Here is a 20,917-nt window from a genome sequence, read left to right on the forward strand (position 1 = left end):
ATTGCACATTTTAAACACCAAACCGAACAAAAAGAATGATAATTACAAGTGGAAATTATCCAATTGCACAGTTCTAAACCCATAATTGCATGAAAAACAGAACGTGTGCAATTTTATAAATGCGTTGACTACCCAATCACTAGATTTAAAATCACGTTAAAATATAAATTTCAGAATGTGTACCCAGCTAATTTCACATTTGTAGTTAGTCAAAAAAGAATTCATATTTTTAATCGTAGATATATAAAGTATAGGTTTCTCTTTAGGGAAACCTGAAGAGATGTTGTCTCAATGCTAGATTGTGGCCAACGTTCAAATATGGGAGCGTTTGCTCATGAAGTTGAGTTCAACAGACGATTTTACTTTTTATTACAATTAAGTATTTATGTGCTCCCCAAACACATCTAATACTTAGACAAATGTAAAAGCCAAATACAAAAATAAAAAAAAACACATAAATATTTTTTCCTACATATGTACGAAGTTGTACCTTTTCAGTGTGCAATTTTAGGCTTCAAAGTGAAATTACATGTAAGTACAAAGTTTTAAACATAAAGTTGCACACAAAAATATTTGCAGTTTCAGGCTAAGATTACAGAAAGCAATAATGTGCTATTTCACTCTTTTAAAATGTGCAAACACTCCAATCTTGATCAAATATAGAGTGACAATCCTAACGAATCCATTGTTTATTTTCCCATAGAAATTATGCTGGTCCTAACTTATTCCATTCGAGATTTGTTTATGAAAGATCCATTCGGGATATTTGTTTTCTCTTCACATAATTTATGTTGGTACTCAATCCATTTAACACATGGAATATTTGGGTGCCTCCTAAATGCAAGTTCTTGACGTGGCTTGTAATCAACAACAGAATTTGGATGGCTGGCAAACTTCAACTTCGTAGGTGGCCAAACTGCCACTTATGCCCGCTTTGCAAGTAGGTCCACGACACATCTTTTTTTCCCAATGTTGTTACACTATGAGAGCCCGGCACATGATAAAAAATGGGCTCAACCTCCATGATGTGCACCCTTTCAATTGGGGTGATGCAATATTGTTAAAGTGTGGTGGAGCGGCAACACTTCCAAGAAGACCAATCGTAAAGGCCGCGTGATTCCTTGATGTTTCTTATTTCTTGGGAGTTTTGGAAGAAGATGAATGTGCGGGTCTTCTGCAACATTGCCGTTCCCGTTGGAGTCATTGTCGCTAGGATCAAAGAGGAGATATTACCTTGGCGCCTTGCACTTGCGTTTTGTAATGTTGCGAGAGTGATTGTTGTAATTTTGTCATTGGGCCTTGACCTCCAAACCTTCTACGTTAATCAATGAAAATGGTAAATCTTTTGCCTCGTTTAAAAAAAGGTGTGCCTTTTTACATGCAATTTTGGGCCTCAAGTTGTACCACTAAGCAACCACACAGTTCTAAACTTAAGTTTGCACAAAAATATTTGCAATTTTAGGGTTCATTTATAGAAACCAAAGTTATATAAATAATTACACGTGATTTCTAGCTCAAAATATGTAAACTACCAAATTTCACATTTGTAATAGTCAATCACAAACAAACAGAAATGTGTAATTTCGGACTATGAAATAAGCAAACAATACAGTTGGGCATTCCTAACCCTTAGATTTAGCAAAGCAATTTCGAGCCTTAAAACCCCTGTCGTGGTTTTGTCACGGCAGATGCCCTTGCAAAGGGGCTTAGGTGTGGAGCCATCGCAACATAGGTTAGCTCAAAGGGGTTGAACAGGACAAGAGACACGATTTTACCCAGGTTCGACCCCTCACTCACGAGGTAAAAGCCTACTTCTTGCTTTGTGTTGTATTGATTGAGTATCGATTAATTACAAGGGAGCGGAATCGCTTGGCCTAGCTATCGATCGATTGTTTTCCTCCAAAGGATGGCTTACCATTATCATTACATCACTGTTTTTTATATCCAGTGTTGGTGTTAGCTAAAAGATCTGACCCGCCCTCGGGGTGTTTGTGCTTACCACCATTACCCTGGTTGTTACCATTGCCTCCTGCCACATTCTGCTGCTGACCCTTACCATTGCCACTCTTCTTGCTTTTGTTTGATTTATCATCATCATCAGATATAGGATCCTTTGTGGTATCAGAGTCGACATATTTAATGAGAGCCGCCATAAGCTCACCCATGTCATTACAATGACGTTTGAGCCGCCCGAGTTTCTGCTTAAGGGGGGGGGGATAAAGTGACAGTTATTTTCCAAAACTAGAACCGCCTGCCCTGCCGCAATACTGCCTTAGGAATGAATAATGGCTGAGACCCGCCAGACCTAATGATGGGCCGACTCATCCTCACGATGCACGCAATTATCAAGGTCAATAATCGTCAGAGGCTGCTTACCCGTCCCTTTAAAGTTCTGAATGAACCGTGCTTTCAACTCTTCCCATGAATTGATGGAATTAGGAGGCAATCCTTTTAACCAGGTTCGAGCTGGTCCATCCAACATCATAGTACAATATTTAGCACATACATCATCATTAACATGAAGGAAATATGCCCTAGAGGCAATAATAAAGTTATTATTTATTTCCTCATATCATGATAAGTGTTTATTATTCATGCTAGAATTGTATTAACCGAAAACATGATACATGTGTGAATACATAAGACAAACATATAGTCACTAGTATGTCTCTACTTGACTAGCTCATTAATCAAAGATGGTTATGTTTCCTAACCATAGACATGTGTTGTCATTTGATTAATGGGATCACATCATTAGGAGAATGATGTGATTGACATGATCCATTCCGTTAGCCTAGCACTTGATCGTTTAGTATATTGCTATTGCTTTCTTCATGACTTATACATGTTCCTGTAACTATGAGATTATGCAACTCCCGTTTACCGGAGGAACACTTTGGGTACTACCAAACGTCACAACGTAACTGGGTGATTATAAAGGAGTACTACAGGTGTCTCCGAAGGTACATGTTGAGTTGGCGTATTTCGAGATTAGGTTTTGTCACTCCGATTGTCGGAGAGGTATCTCTGGGCCCTCTCGATAATGCACATCACTATAAGCCTTGCAAGCAATGTGACCAATGAGTTGGTTACGGTATGATGCATTACGTAACGAGTAAAGAGACTTGCCGGTAACGAGATTGAACTAGGTATTGGATACCGACGATCAAATCTCGGGCAAGTAACACACCGATGACAAAGGGAACAACGTATGTTGTTATGCGGTTTGACCGATAAAGATCTTCGTAGAATATGTAGGAACCAATATGGGCATCTAGGTTCCGCTATTGGTTATTGACCGAGAATAGTTCTAGGTCATGTCTACATAGTTCTCGAACCCGTAGGGTCCACATGCTTAACGTTACGATGACAATTTTATTATGAGTTTATAAGTTTTGATGTACCAAAGTTTGTTCGGAGTCCCGGATGTGATCATGGACATGACGAGGAGTCTCGAAATGGTTGAGACATAAAGATTGATATATTGGACGACTACATTCGGACACCGGAAGTGTTCCGGACGTTTTCGGAGAAAACCGGAGTGCCGTAGGGTTACCGGAACCCCCGGGGAGAGATAATGGGCCACATGGGCCTTGGTGGAAAGAGAGAGGGGCGGCCAGGGTGGGCCGCATGCCCCCTCTCCCTCTGGTCCAAATTGGACTAGGAGGGGGGGGGGCGGCGCCCCCCCTCTTTCCTTCCCCCTCTTCCCCTTCCTTCCCCTCCTAGTAGGAGTAGGAAAGGGGGAGTCCTACTCCTACTAGGAGGAGGACTCCTCCTCCTTGGCGCGCCCACAAGGGCCGGCCGGCCTCCCCCCTTGCTCCTTTATATACGGGGGCAGGGGGGCACCCTAGAACACACAAGTTGATCTACGGATCGTTCCTTAGCCGTGTGCGGTGCCCCCCTCCACCATATTCCACCTCGGTCATATCGTCGCGGAGTTTAGGCGAAGCCCTGCGCCGGTAGAGCATCATCATCGTCACCATGCCGTCGTGCTGACGGAACTCATCCCCGAAGCTTTGCTGGATCGGAGCCCGGGGATCGTCATCGAGCTGAACGTGTGCTGAACTCGGAGGTGCCGTACGTTCGGTACTTGGATCGGTCGGATCGTGAAGACGTACGACTACATCAACCGCGTTGTCATAACGCTTCCGCTTACGGTCTACGAGGGTACGTGGACAACACTCTCCCCTCTCGTTGCTATGCCATCACCATGATCTTGCGTGTACGTATGAATTTTTTTGAAATTACTACGTTCCCCAACAGTGGCATCCGAGCCTAGGTTTTATGCGTTGATGTTATATGCACGAGTAGAACACAAGTGAGTTGTGGGCGATACAAGTCATACTGCTTACCAGCATGTCATACTTTGGTTCGGCGGTATTGTGATATGAAGCGGCCCGGACCGACATTCCGCGTACGCTTACACGAGACTGGTTTCACCGTTACGAGCACTTGTGCTTAAAGGTGGCTGGCGGGTGTCTGTCTCTCTCACTTTAGCTGAATCGAGTGTGGCTACGCCCGGTCCTTGCGAAGGTTAAAACAACACTAACTTGACGAACTATCGTTGTGGTTTTGATGCGTAGGTAAGAACGGTTCTTGCTAAGCCCGTAGCAGCCACGTAAAATTTGCAACAACAAAGTAGAGGACGTCTAACTTGTTTTTGCAGGGCATGTTGTGATGTGATATGGTCAAGACGTGATGCTATATTTTATTGTATGAGATGATCATGTTTTGTAACCAAAGTTATCGGCAACTGGCAGGAGCCATATGGTTGTCGCTTTATTGTATGAAATGCAAACGCCCTGTAATTGCTTTATTTTATCACTAAGCGGCAGCGGTAGTCGTAGAAGCAATAGATGGCGTAACGACAATGATGCTACGATGGAGATCAAGGTGTCGCGCCGGTGACGATGGTGATCACGACGGTGCTTCGAAGATGGAGATCACAAGCACAAGATGATGATGGCCATATCATATCACTTATATTGATTGCATGTGATGTTTATCCTTTATGCATCTTATCTTGCTTTGTTTGACGGTAGCATTTTAAGATGATCTCTCACTAAATTATCAAGAAGTGTTCTCCCTGAGTATGCACCGTTGCGAAAGTTCTTCGTGCTGAGACACCACGTGATGATCGGGTGTGATAGGCTCTACGTTCAAATACAACGGGTGCAAAACAGTTGCACACGCGCAATACTCAGGTTAAACTTGATGAGCCTAGCATATACAGATATGGCCTCGGAACACGGAGACCGAAAGGTCGAACGTGAATCATATAGTAGATATGATCAACATAGTGATGTTCACCATTGAAACTACTCCATCTCACGGGATGATCGGACATGGTTTAGTTGATTTGGATCACGTAATCACTTAGATGACTAGAGAGATGTCTGTCTAAGTGGGAATTCTTAAGTAATATGATTAATTGAACTTAAATTTATCATGAACTTAGTCCCGGTAGTATTTTGCAAATTATGTTGTAGATCAATAGCTTGCGTTGTTGCTTTCATATGTTTATTTTGATATGTTCCTAGAGAAAACTGTGTTGAAAGATGTTAGTAGCAATGATGCGGATTGGATCCGTGATCTGAGGTTTATCCTCATTGCTGCACAGAAGAATTATGTCCTTGATGCACCGCTAGGTGACAAACCTATTGCAGGAGCAGATGCAGACGTTATGAACGTTTGGCTAGCTCAAAATGATGACTACTTGATAGTTTAGTGCACCATGCTTAAACGGCTTAGAATCGGGACTTCAAAGACGTTTTGAACGTCATGGACCATATGAGATGTTCCAGGAGTTGAAGTTAATATTTCAAGAAAATACCCGAGTTGAGAGATATGAAGTCTACAACAAGTTCTATGGCTAAAAGATGGAGGAGAATCGCTCAACTAGTGAGCATGTGCTCAGATTGTCTGGGTACTTCAATCGCTTGAATCAAGTGGGAGTTGATCTTCCAGATAAGATAGTGATTGACAGAATTCTCTAGTCACCATCACTAAGTTACTAGAACTTCGTGATGAACTATAGTATGCAAGGGATGACGAAAACGATTCCCGAGCTCTTCGTGATGTTGAAATCGACGAAGGTAGAAATCAAGAAAGAGCATCAAGTGTTGATGGTTGACAAGATCACTAGTTTCAAGTAAAGGGCAAAGGGAAAGAAAGGGAACTTCAAGCAGAATGGCAAGCAAGTTGTCACTCCCGCGAAGAAGCCCAAAGCTGGACCAAAGCCTGAAACTGAGTGATTATACTGCAAAGGAAATGGTCACCAGAAGCGAAAATGCCTTGAATATTTGGTGGATAAGAAGGATGGCAAAGTGAACAAGGGTATATTTGATATACATGTTATTGATGTGTACCTTACTAGTGTTTATAGTAACCCCTGAGTATTTGATACTTGTTCGGTTGCTAAGATTAGTAACTCGAAATAGGAGTTACAGAATAAACAGAAACTAGTTGAGGGTGAAGTGACGATGTGTGTTGGAAGTGGTTCCAAGATTGATATGATCATCATCGCACACTCCCTATACTTTCGGGATAAGTGTTGAACCTAAATAAATGTTATTTGGTGTTTGCGTTGAGCATGAATATGATTTGATCATGTTTATTGCAATATCATTATTCATTTAAAATCAGAGAATAATTGTTGTTCTGTTTAAATGAATAAAACCTTTGATGGTCATACACCCAATGAAAATAGTTTGTTGGATCTCGATCGTAGTAATACACATATTCATAATATTGATGCCAAAAGATGCAAAGTTAATAATGATAGTGCAACTTATTTGTGGCACTGCCGTTTGGGTCATATCGATGTAAAGCACATGAAGAAACTCCATAAAGATGGATTTTCGGAATCACTTGGTTATGAATCATTTGATGCTTGCGAACCGTGCCTTTTGGGCAAGATGACTAAAACTCCGTTCTCCGGAACAATGGAACGAGCTACTGACTTATTGGAAATAATACATACCGATGTATGCGATCCGATGAGTGTTAAGGCTCGTGGCAAGTATCTTTATTTTCTAACCTTCACAGATGATTTGAGCAGATATGGGTATATCTACTTGATGAAACATAAATCTGAAATAGTTGAAAAGTTCAAAGAATTTCAGAGTGAAGTGGAAAAATCATCGTAACAAGAAAAATAAAGTTTCTACGATCTGATCGTGGAGACAAATATTTGAGTTATGAGTTTGGTCTTCATTTGAAACAATATGAAATAGTTTCGCAACTCACGCCATCTGGAACACCACAATGTAATGTTGTGTCCGAACGTCGTAATCATACTTTACTAGATATGGTGCGATCTATGATGTCTCTTATCGGTTTACCACTATCATTTTGGGGTTATGCATTAGAGACAGCTGCATTCATGTTTAATAGGGCACCATCTAAATCCATTGAGACGGCACCGTATGAACTATGGTTTAGCAGTAAACCTAAGATGTCATTTCTTAAATTTTGGGGCTGCGATGCTTACGTGAAAAAATTTCAACCTGATAAGCTCGAACCCAAATCGGAGAAGTGCATCTTCATAGAATACCCAAAGGTAATTGTTGGGTACACCTTCTATCACAGATCCGAAGGCAAGATATTCGTTGCTTAAAATGGATCCTTTCTAGAGAAGGAGTTTCTCTCGAAAGAAGTGAGTGGGAGGAAAGTAGAACTTGATGAGGTAACTGTACCTTCTCCCGAATTGGAAAATAGTTCATCACTGAAATCAGTTTCAGTGATTCCTACACCAATTAGTGAGGAAGCTAATGATGATGATCATGAAACTTCAGATCAAGTTACTACAGAACCTCGTAGGTCTTCCAGAGTAAGATCCGCACCAGAGTGGTACGATAATCCTATTCTGGAAATCATGTTACTTGACCATGGCGAACCTACGAACTATGAGGAAACGATGATCAGCCCAGATTCCGCAAAATGGCTGGAGGCCATGAAATCTGAGATAGGATCCATGTATGAGAACAAAGTGTGGACTTTGGTGGACTTGCCCGATGATCGGCAAACCATAAGAAATAAATGGATCTTCAAGAGGAAGACGAACGTTGATAGTAGTGTTACTATCTACAAAGCTTGACTTGTCGCAAAAAGGTTTTTGAGAAGTTCAAGGTGTTGACTACAATGAGATTTTCTCAACTGTAGCGATGCTTAAGTCTGTCCGAATCATGTTAGCAATTGCCACATTTTATGAAATCTGGCAAATGGATGTCAAAACTGCATTCCTTAATGATTTTCTTAAAGAAGAGTTGTATATGATGCAACCAGAAGGTTTTGTCAATCCTAAAGGTGCTAACAAAATGTGCATGCTCCAACGATCCATCTATGGACTGGTGCAAGCATCTCGGAGTTGGAATATACGCTTTGATGAGTTGATCAAAGCATATAGTTTTGTACAGACTTACGGTGAAGCCTGTATTTACAAGAAAGTGAGTGGGAGCACTACAACATTTCTGATAAGTATATGTGAATGACATATTGTTGATCGGAAACAATGTAGAATTATTCTGCAAAGCATAAAGGAGTGTTTGAAAGGAGTTTTTTCAAAGAAAGACCTCAGCAAAGCTACTTACATATTGAGCATCAAGATCTATTGAGATAGATCAAGACGCTTGATAAGTTTTCAATAAGTACATACCTTGTCAAGATTTTGAAATAGTTCAAAATGGAACAGTCAAAGAAAGAGTTCTTGCCTGTGTTGCAAAGGTGTGAAATTGAGTAAGACTCAAATCCCGACCACGACAGAAAATAGAAAAGAGAATTAAAATCATTCCCTATGCCTCAGTCATAGGTTCTATAAAGTATGCCATGCTATGTACCAGACCTATTGTATACCTTGCTCTGAATTTGGCAAGGGAGTACAATAGTGATCTAGGAGTAGATCACTGGACATTGGTCAAAATTATCCTTAGTGGAATAAGGATATGTTTCTCGATTATGGAGGTGAAAAAAGGTTCGTCGTAAAAGGTTACGTCGATACAAGTTTTGGCACTGATCCAGATGACCCTAAGTCTTAATCTTGATACATATTGAAAGCGGGAGCAATTAGCTAGAGTAGCTCCATGCAGAGCATTGTAAACATAGAATATTTGCAAAATACATACGGCTCTGAATATGACAGACCCGTTGACTAAACTTCTCTCACAAGCAAAACATGATCATACCTTAGTACTCTTTGGGTGTTAATCACATAGCGATGTGAACTAGATTATTGACTCTAGTAACCCCTTTGGGTGTTGATCACATGACGATGTGAACTATGGGTATTAATCACATACAGATGTGAATATTGGTGTTAAATCACATGGCGATGTAATCTAGATTATTGACTCTAGTGCAAGTGGGAGACTGAAGGAAATATGCCCTAGAGGCAATAATAAAGTTATTATTTATTTCCTCATATCATGATAAATGTTTATTATTCATGCTAGAATTGTATTAACCGGAAACATGATACATGTGTGAATACATAAGACAAACATATAGTCACTAGTATGTCTCTACTTGACTAGCTCATTAATCAAAGATGGTTATGTTTCCTAACCATAGACATGTGTTGTCATTTGATTAATGGGATCACATCATTAGGAGAATGATGTGATTGACATGACCCATTCCGTTAGCCTAGCACTTGATCGTTTAGTATATTGCTATTGCTTTCTTCATGACTTATACATGTTCCTGTAACTATGACATTATGCAACTCCCGTTTACCGGAGGAACACTTTGGGTACTACCAAACGTCACAACGTAACTGGGTGATTATAAAGGAGTACTACAGGTGTCTCTGAAGGTACATGTTGAGTTGGTGTATTTCGAGATTAGGTTTTGTCACTCCGATTGTCGGAGAGGTATCTCTGGGCCCTCTCGATAATGCACATCACTATAAGCCTTGCAAGCAATGTGACCAATGAGTTGGTTACGGTATGATGCATTACGTAACGAGTAAAGAGACTTGCCGGTAACGAGATTGAACTAGGTATTGGATACCGACGATCAAATCTCGGGCAAGTAACATACCGATGACAAAGGGAACAACGTATGTTGTTATGCGGTTTGACCGATAAAGATCTTCGTAGAATATGTAGGAACCAATATGGGCATCCAGGTTCCGCTATTGGTTATTGACCGAGAATAGTTCTAGGTCATGTATACATAGTTCTCGAACCCGTAGGGTCCGCACGCTTAACGTTACGATGACAGTTTTATTATGAGTTTATAAGTTTTGATGCACCGAAGTTTGTTCGGAGTCCCGGATGTGTTCATGGACATGACGAGGAGTCTCGAAATGGTTGAGACATAAAGATTGATATATTGGACGACTATATTCGGACACCGGAAGTGTTCCAGACGTTTTCGGAGAAAACCGGAGTGCCATAGGGTTACCGGAACCCCCGGGGAGAGATAATGGGCCACATGGGCCTTGGTGGAAAGACAGAGGGGCGGCCAGGGTGGGCCGCGCGCCCCCTCTCCCTCTGGTCCGAATTGGACTAGGAGGGGGGGGGGGGCAGCGCCCCCCCTCTTTCCTTCCCCCTCTTCCCCTTCCTTCCCCTCCTAGTAGGAGTATGTCGGAGTAATGGGCCACGGGTAGGCTAACCCGAGCCCCAGGACACTTCAAGACATCGGGGCAGGCCGCGCCCCTCAGGCTGAGTCCCAGGGGCGACTCCAAGATATGTCGAGTCCCAGGAGCGACTCCAAGATATGCCGAGTCCCAAGAGCGACTCCAAGATATGCCGAGTCCCAGGCGGCGACTCCCAGATAAGCCGACTCCAAGCTGGCGACTTCCAGGGAGGCCGACTATGGAGAGTCGGCCCAAGACTCCTCCCTTATCCCAAAGTACGACGCGGGGTACGGTCACGACATGGCCGTTTCCCCCTGCTTACGAAGGGCCGGCATGGCTAAAGTGAGCCGTATCGCTGGAAGATCTCCGGCGAGATGCGGCACTGTTGCCATGCCTGCCCTGATCTCAGCCATAGTACGCAGTACACTGTGCCCATGACGCCGGCCTGTACGACCCGAAGGCGGTGGGGCCGCCTGTCAGTGGGTGGGCCGAAGGCGGCCTGGGCAACCCGAAGACGGACCTGTGGGAGTCGGCCTCCCTGGAGTCGGCCGACTCCTCCCGGGGCCCCACGAGCCATTAATCAGATAAGATGGGGAATGGCGACAGTGATCGCCTGATAGACGGCGGCACTGTTGCCACGACCCGATGACTGAGCCTGCGTCATCAGGAGTGCCGCTGCAGTATCAAGCCTGTCCGCGGGACCCGCTAGTCGGCGGGCCCCAGAAGCCGGCGAGAAGGACGGCGGCCTGAGAGATAGACGGTTGGGACCCGCGCCCAGCCGGATTACTATTGTACCCCCGGGGGGTAGGCCTATGTAAACCCCTCGGGGCACCCATGCAAAGGGTTCGGACCTAGAGAGAGAGATAGACCAGATAGCCCAGGGAAGAGAGAGCTAGCCTTGCCCTCTCCTACCTCCCGAAACAGCTCCAGGAGCACCATTGTAGTCACTTTGCTTTAGTGATCATGCGGAGACCCCACAGAGCAGCAGTAGGGGTGTTATCTCCTAGGAGAGCCCTGAAGCTGAGTAAGTTCCGCCGGCGTGCATGTCTTCGCCTCATCCCGCTTCCAGGCACCGGCGATGTTCTACTCGCTCCCACCATGATAAGCCATCCTTTCGCATATGTCGTATCCAACCCCCGACATTTGGCGCCCACCATGGGGCGAGGTGCACCGTTGTTCGGAGATCTGCTCTGGACGGGAACCCTGTTCCTCCCCGGCGAGCACAGCCAGCCCGGCACGCCGGACGGCGTCTGTGCCGACGCGCTACGTGGCGCTGAGATCGCCTGCGCAGCCAGCTGCCTCACCGATCTTGTTGGCGAGGTTTGCCTCTCCGACGAGCCTGCGCCCGACGCAGGCACGAGTGGCCCCGAGAGCCTTCTCGCAGGCCTCCTCGACCAACTCCACGTCGCCGGCGAGCCTGCCGCGGACCTGGAGTCCATAGGATCCACCGACCCGATGCTGGTCGACTCCGACACCGCGTCGCTCGACGCGTTCCCCACCAATGTGGTGGTCTACGACGAGCCGCTCTCGTACGCGGGGAGCAGCGGAAGCACCGTCACTGAGGTCCTCGTCCTCGAGCACGGCGAGTGCTTCGGCGAGGGAGCGCATGACCCGTTTGACGCAGCCCTGCGAGACCTTGCAGCACCGGTTCCGGAAGACGCTGACGCCGGGACGCTGGAGGCGCTCCGCCTTCAGCTCATGGAGGGCGCGAAGAAGCTGGCAAGCATGAGGCGCTTGTTAGAAGCTTACCAACGAGAGATGGATCGCGCCGTAGGCGGCTCGCCGGCTCCAACCGGGCCTAGCCGCCTAGGCGCGGTCTGACAGCGCGGCGCGGCAATCGCCAACCTCTTCGGGGCTGATTGCCCTGTGTATGCCACGCCCGCAGAGAATATCCGTGCTGCCCAGGCGGCAGCAGACGAGCTCGACAACTTCGAAGGCGAAGAGCGCCGCATAATGACGGAGCGAGTTCAGCAGCTCCTCGACGCGGCTGCCGTGCAGAATGATGCCGGCTGCCGCACCGAGACGCCGCAGCGCCAAAACGACGACCCACCGCCTCGCCGAGACCAAGGTGCAACGTCTCGAACGCCGACTGGTGGGGCCCGTGGGAAGAAGGACAAGGAGCCGGCTGCCAGCCGCAGTCGGACTCACATCACCATCGAGCACGACCAAGACGGCCGCCCTAGAGCGGTGGAACGGCGGGACGACTACTTGCCTCCCCCTCCTCGCAGAGAAAGACAAGTCTCCCCACCGCCCGTGGAACATCCGACTCTCGGCGACCGCCTTGGCCGCCGGGAGGGAGTCGGAGAGAACGGCGCCCGCCACCGAATCGACCGACTCCACCGATCCCTGGCGCTAGAAGAAGAAGACGAGTTGGGTCCCCCCTGCTTTGGACCCCGCATCCAGGACGAGCCCTTTCCCAAAGGGTTCACGCTCCCCCGAGACACGCCCAAATATACCGGCACCATGAAGCCGGAAGATTGGCTGATCGACTACTCCACAGCCGTCAACATAGCGAATGGCAACAAGCATGTTGCCGTAAGATACGTCCCGCTCATGCTCCAGGGCTCGGCCCGGATGTGGTTAAACAGTCTGAAGCCTCGCAGCATCAATAGCTGGGTCGACTTCACCGAGGCTTTCGTCCGCAACTTCACGAGCACGTACAAGCGACCTCCCAAGCTACGCCATCTCTCCTTGTGCGTGCAAGGCCCTGACGAGTCTACTCGTGACTACCTCACGCGATGGGGCGAACTCCGAAACTCCTGCGAGGGTGTGCACGAGGTGCAGGCCATCGAGTACTTTACTTCCGGGTGCAGAGAAGGCACCCTCCTCAAGCACAAGCTCCTCTGCGACGAGCCGAAGACCTCGATGAGCTGCTGATGACAGCGGACAAGTACGCCATGGCCGACTCCTCCATGAAGGTGGAGATTCGGGTCAGCACAACTGGCAAAGTCGCCCCTCAGGCTCCAAGAACTCCGGCTGGAGACACCAGTCGGCGGCAACAGCAGAATGACCAGAAGCGCAAAGCCCCGCAGCCGACTTCCAGCAGTCGGCAAGTGGCAACGGCAGAGGACCAGCAGTTGGGGGGACCGCCTCCGGTGAAGCGACAAAGGGGCAGCAAGTTCAACTGGCTGCCGGCTTTCTCCTACGAGCAGACTCTAGACGGTCCCTGCGAGTTCCACAGTGGTGCGAAGCCGTCAAACCACACCACCAGGAAATACCACTGGCTGAACAGAATCGCTAAGGGGGATGGCCTGCTCCCTCCCCCTCCTGCTGGGCCGCCTCCTCCACAGCCGCCCCAGCAGCCGGCCGTCAAGCCAGTCGGCGCGATACAAGACAAGTTCCCGGATGAGCACGGAGCCTATGTGGTGTTCACCAGTGTAGCGGATGACCGACGCAGCAGGCGCCAACAACAGCAAGAAGTGAATGCGGTTGCGACAAGTACTCCAGAGTTCATGCATTGGTCCGAGAAGCCTATCAGTTGGAGCAGAGCTGATCACCCAGAAGTGATGCCGAGTCCAGGCTCCTACGCCTTGGTCTTAGGCGCCACACTCGCCACAGATAGGCGGGCCACTCTCTTCTCGCGAGTATTGATAGACGGAGGCAGCAGTATCAACATCCTGTACAAGGATACAATGGAGAAATTAGGAATCAAGCGAAGACAGCTTCAGAGCAGCCGGACTGTGTTCCACGGAATCGTCCCTGGCCTTTCCTGCTCACCAATCGGCAAGATCCTGATAGATGTCCTCTTCGGAGACAAAGATCATTTCCGTCGAGAGCCAATTTGGTTTGAGGTGGTGGACCTTGAGAGCCCATATCATGCACTGCTTGGCCGACCCGCCTTGGCCAAGTTCATGGCGGTCCCCCACTACGCCTACCTCAAGATGAAGATGCCGAGTTCGAAGGGAATCCTAACCGTGTCCGGCGACTATAGGAAGTCGTCCGCTTGCGCGGCCGAAAGCAGTCGGCTGGCCGAGTCCTTGGTGATCGCAGCTGAGAAACGGCTCCTTGATCGGGTCGTGGCGATGGCCGGCAAGCAGCCCGAGTTATCGCCCGACCCCAAGGAGTCGGAAGCAGAAGGATCATTCAAGCCGGCCAGAGAAACAAAGAAGATACCGTTGGACCCGGAACACCCGGAGAGGTACGCTGTCATGGGCACATGCCTTGACAGCAAATAGGAAGGCGAGCTCGTCGATTTCCTCCGTGAGAATCGCGACATCTTCGCATGGTCCCCCAAGGACATGCCTGGTGTCCCGACGGAATTCGCCGATCACAAATTACACGTCCGATCTGATATGAAGCCCGTCAGGCAGCCCTTGCGCCGCATGTCAGAAGAAAAAAGAAGAGTTGTTGGAGAAGAAATAGCCCGGCTCCTTGCAGCCGGCTTCATCGTGGAAGTATTTTTTCCAGAGTGGCTGGCAAACCCAGTACTGGTGCTGAAGAAGAACAAGCAGTGGCGGATGTGCATTGATTACACGAGCCTCAACAAAGCCTGCCCCAAGGACCCATTTGCTCTGCCAAGAATTGATCAGGTGATAGACTCCACAGCCGGATGCGAGCTATTGAGTTTCCTAGACGCATATTCAGGATATCATCAGATCAAGCTGAACCCGGCTGACAGACTGAAGACCGCCTTCATCACACCGTTTGGAGCCTTCTGCTACCTGACCATGACGTTCGGCTTGAGAAACGCCGGCGCCACCTTTCAGCGTTGCATGCAGAAGTGCCTCCTGAAGCAACTCGGCAGAAATGCCCACATCTATGTGGATGACGTGGTGGTGAAGACAGAGAAGCGTGGAACCTTGCTGGAGGACCTCAAGGAGACATTTGAGAATCTGCGCCGATTCCAGATCAAGCTCAACCCGGAGAAGTGCGTTTTCGGAGTACCAGCCGGCCAGCTCCTCGGTTTCCTGGTCTCCGAACGCGGCATAGAGTGCAATCCTGTAAAGATCAAGGCCATCGAAAGGATGGAGGCACCCAGACGACTGTTAGATGTGCAGAAGTTCACCGACTGTTTGGCATCCATCAGCCGATTCATCAGTCGACTGGGCGAGAAGGCTCTCCCCTTGTATCAGCTCATGAAGAAGACGACCTTCTTTGAGTGGACTTCCAAGGCGGACGAGGCTTTTCTCCAACTAAAGAAGATGTTGACTACTCCCCCTGTGCTGGCAGCTCTGACTCCCAAAGAGCCCATGCTCCTATACATTGCCGCTACCAGCCGAGTAGTCAGCACGGTCATTGTAGTCGAGCGCAAGGAGGAAGGCAAGGCGCTACCCGTCCAGAGACCGGTCTATTACTTGAGCGAGGCGCTGTCGACCTACAAGCAGAACTACCCCCATTACCAGAAGATGTGCTACGACGTGCATTTTGCCGCCAAGAAATTGAAGCCTTACTTCCAGGAGCATCCAATCACCGTGGTCTGCACAGCTCCACTGGCCGAGATGCTTCTGGCCGGGTGGCCAAATGGGCCATCGACCTGGCTCCCTACACCATCTACTACGAGCCCTGCACCGCCATCAAGTCACAAGCACTGGCCGACTTCCTCGTCGACTGGGTCGAGACCCAGTATCTGCCGCCAGCGCCCGACTCCACCCATTGGCGGATGCACTTCGACGGCTCCAAGATGCGCACCTGCCTGGGAGCCGGCGTCGTCCTCACTTCCCCCAAGGGCGACAAGCTCAGATATGCGCTATAGATCCACTTCGCCGCCTCCAACAACGTGGCCGAGTACGAGGCGCTCATCCACGGGCTCCGGCTTGCCAAGGAACTCGGCATTCACCGGATCCTGTGTTATGGCGACTTTGACTTGGTGGTCCAGCAATCATCTGGCGATTGGGACGCCAAGGACGCAAATATGGCGAGCTACCGTTTCCTCGTCCAGCAACTTAGCGGATACTTCGAGGGGTGCGAGTTCCTCCACGTGCCAAGGAACGACAACGACCAAGCAGACGCCTTGGCACGAATCGGCTCCACCCACCAGGCAATACCATCTGGTGTCGCCCTCCGGCGCCTCCTCAAGCCTTCTATCAAGCCGTCACCAAAATCAGATTCAATCTATGTGCCGGCTCCGCCTGAGGAGGACGGATCCGACTCCAAGAAACATACTGTCGAAGCCGGCCCAGGGACTTCAGAACCCGGCCCGGGGACTGCGGCAGCAAGATCGAAGACTCCAGAGCTCGGCCCGGGGACTGCTCCAGTCGGCCCCGGGACTGTCAAATCAGCAAGCGGCTGCGGACTCCAACCCGCCGCCTCCCAGCCCGGCCGCCCTTATCCAAGTCGCACTAGTGGCAGTTGAAGAAATAGTAGCACCTTCATGGGCCCAGCCCATCCTCAGATTCTTAGTAAACAGAGAGCTACCAACTGATGAAATCTTGGCTCGGCAAGTGCAACGCCGAGCAGCAGCATACACCATAGTCAACAAAGAGCTGGTCAGGCGCAGCGTTACCGGCGTCTTCCAACGCTGCGTGAAGCAGAACAAGGTCAGGCAATCCTCAGAGACATCCACGAAGGCGAGTGCGGTCACCACGCGGCCTCAAGGGCACTCGTCGCCAAAGCCTTCCGGCACGGTTTTTTCTGGCCAACCGCTCTGGAAGAGGCCAAAGAGTTGGTCCAAAAGTGCAAGGGGTGCCAGATTTTTCATTCCAAGCCACTTCAGCCGGCTTCCGCACTCAAGACTATCCCCATCGCCTGGCCCTTTGCAGTCTGGGGCCTGGACATGGTGGGACCATTCAAGACGACACGAGGTGGCTTGACTCACCTACTTGTCGCAGTGGACAAGTTCACCAAGTGGGTGGAGGTGAAACCTATCAAGAAATTGAATGATCCGACTCTAGTGACCTTCATCGCTGACATCACAACTCGGTACGACATCCCACACAGCATCATCACCGACAATGGCACGAATTTTGCCAAAGGCGCCTTGGCCCATTCCTGCGCGACACAGGGCATCCGACTGGACTTAGCGTCCGTTGCCCATCCGCAGTCAATTGGCTAGGTGGAGCGAGCAAACGGCCTCATCTTATCCGGCATCAAGCCTCGACTCGTCATACCACTGGAGCGGTCTGCCGGCTGTTGGCTTGAGGAGCTGCTAGCCGTCCTCTGGAGTCTGCGCACGACTCCAAACAAGTCAACCGGCTTCACACCATTCTTCCTCGTCTATGGCGCCGAAGCCGTCATCCCAACGGACATAGAGTTCGACTCCCCGCGAGTCACCATGTACACCGAGGAAGAAGCAGAAGAAGCACGTCAAGACGACGTCGATCTGCTGGAAGAGGGCCGGCTGTTGGCACTCAGCCGGTCCAGCATCTACCAGCAGAGTCTGCGTCGATACTACAACAGGAAGGTCAGGCCAAGATCTTTTCAAGAGGGCGACCTTGTGCTCCGGCTGATCCAGCGAACAGCCGGCCAGCACAAGCTGTTGGCACCTTGGGAAGGCCCCTTCATCATCAGCAAGGTGCTAGGAAACGACGCCTACTATTTGATCGACGCCCAGAAGCCCCGAGCGCGCAAGAGGGACGATTCCGGCAAAGAGACAGAGCGCCCGTGGAATGCAAATCTTCTTCAAAGATTTTACAGCTGATGCAGTATGTATCACACTACCCCTTTGTATTAAAGTACTAAGACTTTGGCCCCCCCGAGACGAGCTCGGGGACTGCCCTTTTTGTTATCTGTACGATAAGAATTATGCCTCCAAGTACATTACTTTCATTACAAGCCGCTTGGCACCGGGCCTGACTAGTCGGCCCGGGGACTCGCCACCTTGCGCTATGAGAAGCTTTCCGCAGTCAGACAAGTAGTGTGCGGTGCCCAATCCGCCTCCTGGCAAAGCCGCAGCTCGCAGAGCGACTGTGAGGCAGGCAGGAGTGAGGAAGAACGTGCACCCACACGAAAAATGGCTAAGGACCTAAAGCACGAACATAGCATAAGACGACCTCCAACATTTCTAAAGCGGAAGGCCGACTCATGAGTAGCCGGCTTGCCGTCTTTATTAGCCTCTATTAAGGACGACCAACTCTTGGGTAGTCGGCATGTCGCTTTCTATCTGACTTGCTAAAGAAACTCTAAACGGCCAAGTCCTTGCCTTCCCGAAGTAGCCAAGCACTTGACCCAGCGACAGTCCGCAGAGCGGCTGCTCGACTGACAAGGCAGCGACTAAAGGAAGGCGGCAAAGGGAAAAAGCCTAAGGAGCAATAAGCAAGGAAAGACGGAAAGCAGATTGATATTTACATAGGCCCTTGGCCGAATCTTCGAATAGAAGTTCAAGATACACCCCACGGGTGGAATTGTTCAAATCTAACAAAGTTCTCAAAAGATTACTTAAGACAGACAAGCAGAGGCGGAAAAGGCAGCCTAGGAGACGACATCTGGGGTCGGAGGATCGGAGGTGACGGCGGTGTCAGGCGCCGGGGCAGCCGGCTGGGCGATCTCGGTTTGACCACCTCCGGCGGCAGTCGTTTTTTCCTGACGCGGCTCGTTGCTGGAGGCGTGGTCGAGCTGAGGCTGGCCGCCTGCTCCGTCTTCTGGCACATCCACCTCGCCTTCGGCCTCCACCTCGTCCTCCTCCTCGGTGCCGGAGTTGATCACCTCCGCCGAGTCCTCGCCATACTCTGGGTTCATCCCGAACCACTCTGGCGGCACTTCCTCGCCGCCTCCAGCCCGCTCGGGGACGAAGACACTGGTGTCCGTGTACTCGGCGATGGCCGCCGCATGCTCGATAAGGGCGCCCTCCACGGCCTCCATCTCGGCCTGGGATTCTGACCGGAACGCGGCCAGACGGTCCAGGTCCAGCCCTGGGTACCACGCCTTGACGAACTCCAAGGCCCGACGCGCTTCGGCCCAGGCCGAGGAGCCCTTCCAGGCCTCAAGACGGCCGGCAACGACCTCCAGCCAGTCAGCAGTTCGGCTGGCGGTGCGCAGAGCCGGCATGCCTGGCCATAGGGCGGCAACCGCCTGGGCGCCGGCACACTGAAGCCGGCGCACCAGCCGGCAAGCCGGACGAAGACGGGCTTCAATGCTCAGAAGCTGCTCATCGACGGTTCGGGGGGCATTAGCGGCGATCTCCTCGCCGTTCGCCCTTCGCGCTTCACGAGCAGCCTCGATGGCCAGAGGGACAGCCTGCGAGTGACAGGGAAGAAGTCTGCCAAGAAAAAAGAAGAAGAAAGTCGAAAAATTGGAAGTCGGCCTGACACATAGTCGGAAGCCCGAAGAAGCGAACGAAACTTACCATCAACGATATCCTCGATCTCATGGAAGCCGGAGATCAGCATCGCCTCCCTGTCGATCCAGGAGGAGCGCTCGCTCTGGAACTCGGCCAGAAGGGCGGTCTCCCTCTTCTCGGCCTCGTCCTGCGCCTTCTTAAGCAGCTCTTTCTGCTCGGCCAGCTGCACCGCCAGCAGGTCGCGCTCCGTGGCAAGCTTGTCACACTCCTCCTCCTTGGCACGAGGGCGGTATTGGCCTCGCCCAGCTGCTCCTGAAGAGCGGCGTTGGCTCCTGAAGAGCGAAAAAAGAGACAATGGGTCATCATCAAAGAAGACCGTCGGGGAGATCCGACCCGACTGCTCAGCAGTCGGCCCGAATCTCGGGGACTACAGCCCGCGGGTGCGCCAGCGCGCCCCCGCGAAGAAGAAGAACTCACTCCGGCTTTCCGACAAGTCGGCAGCCCGCTTGCTCAACTCCTCAACATTGTGATTGAAGGCAGTGGCACGGAGGTTGTGATACTCCTGCAGATAAGTCATTGAAGACAAAGTTAGTGTATGGAACTCGCCAGAGGGAGTTCCGAACCGCCTGCTCAGCAGCCGGCCCGGAACTCGGGGACTACACCCAGTGGGTGCGCTGGCGCGCCCCCACAGAGAAAAACAAGAATCAAGAAGGAGAAGAAACTTATTCGGACGGCCGTTCGCGCGGCCAGGTGCGCTCTGGTACAGGCTTGAAGGGCGTCGCCTTCGGCCCGCAACTTCGCCTGGACTTCCAGGAGCAATTGATTTAGCGGCCCAGTGCCGCCTCCGCGCACCCACCCAGTGGGCGCGGCGCTTGTGGCCTCGGCGTCTAGAGTTGCCGAGCTGGCAGCGCCGATCTCCCGAGGTCGCCCTCTCAAGACGGCGACGCACCGGCGAGGCGACTTGGAGAAGCAGCCGCACTTCGGCCTCGTCCATGGCCGGCGGCTCCGACGGATCCACCGGCTGTTTGCCGTGCGGTCTCCCAGACGGCGGTGGAGGCGGCGGCGGCACGAGAGCGTCCGACATGGAGGCCTCGCCGCTCTCCTTCTCCGCGACGGGGTTCTCGGTGCCGGCTCCCCCGGTCTGCCCCGTGAACTCTGGAGGCGGCGGTGCAGACGATAGTGGG

The sequence above is a fragment of the Triticum dicoccoides genome, chromosome 3B, assembly GCF_002162155.2.
Source record: "Triticum dicoccoides isolate Atlit2015 ecotype Zavitan chromosome 3B, WEW_v2.0, whole genome shotgun sequence".
Classification (NCBI taxonomy): Eukaryota; Viridiplantae; Streptophyta; class Magnoliopsida; order Poales; family Poaceae; genus Triticum; species Triticum dicoccoides.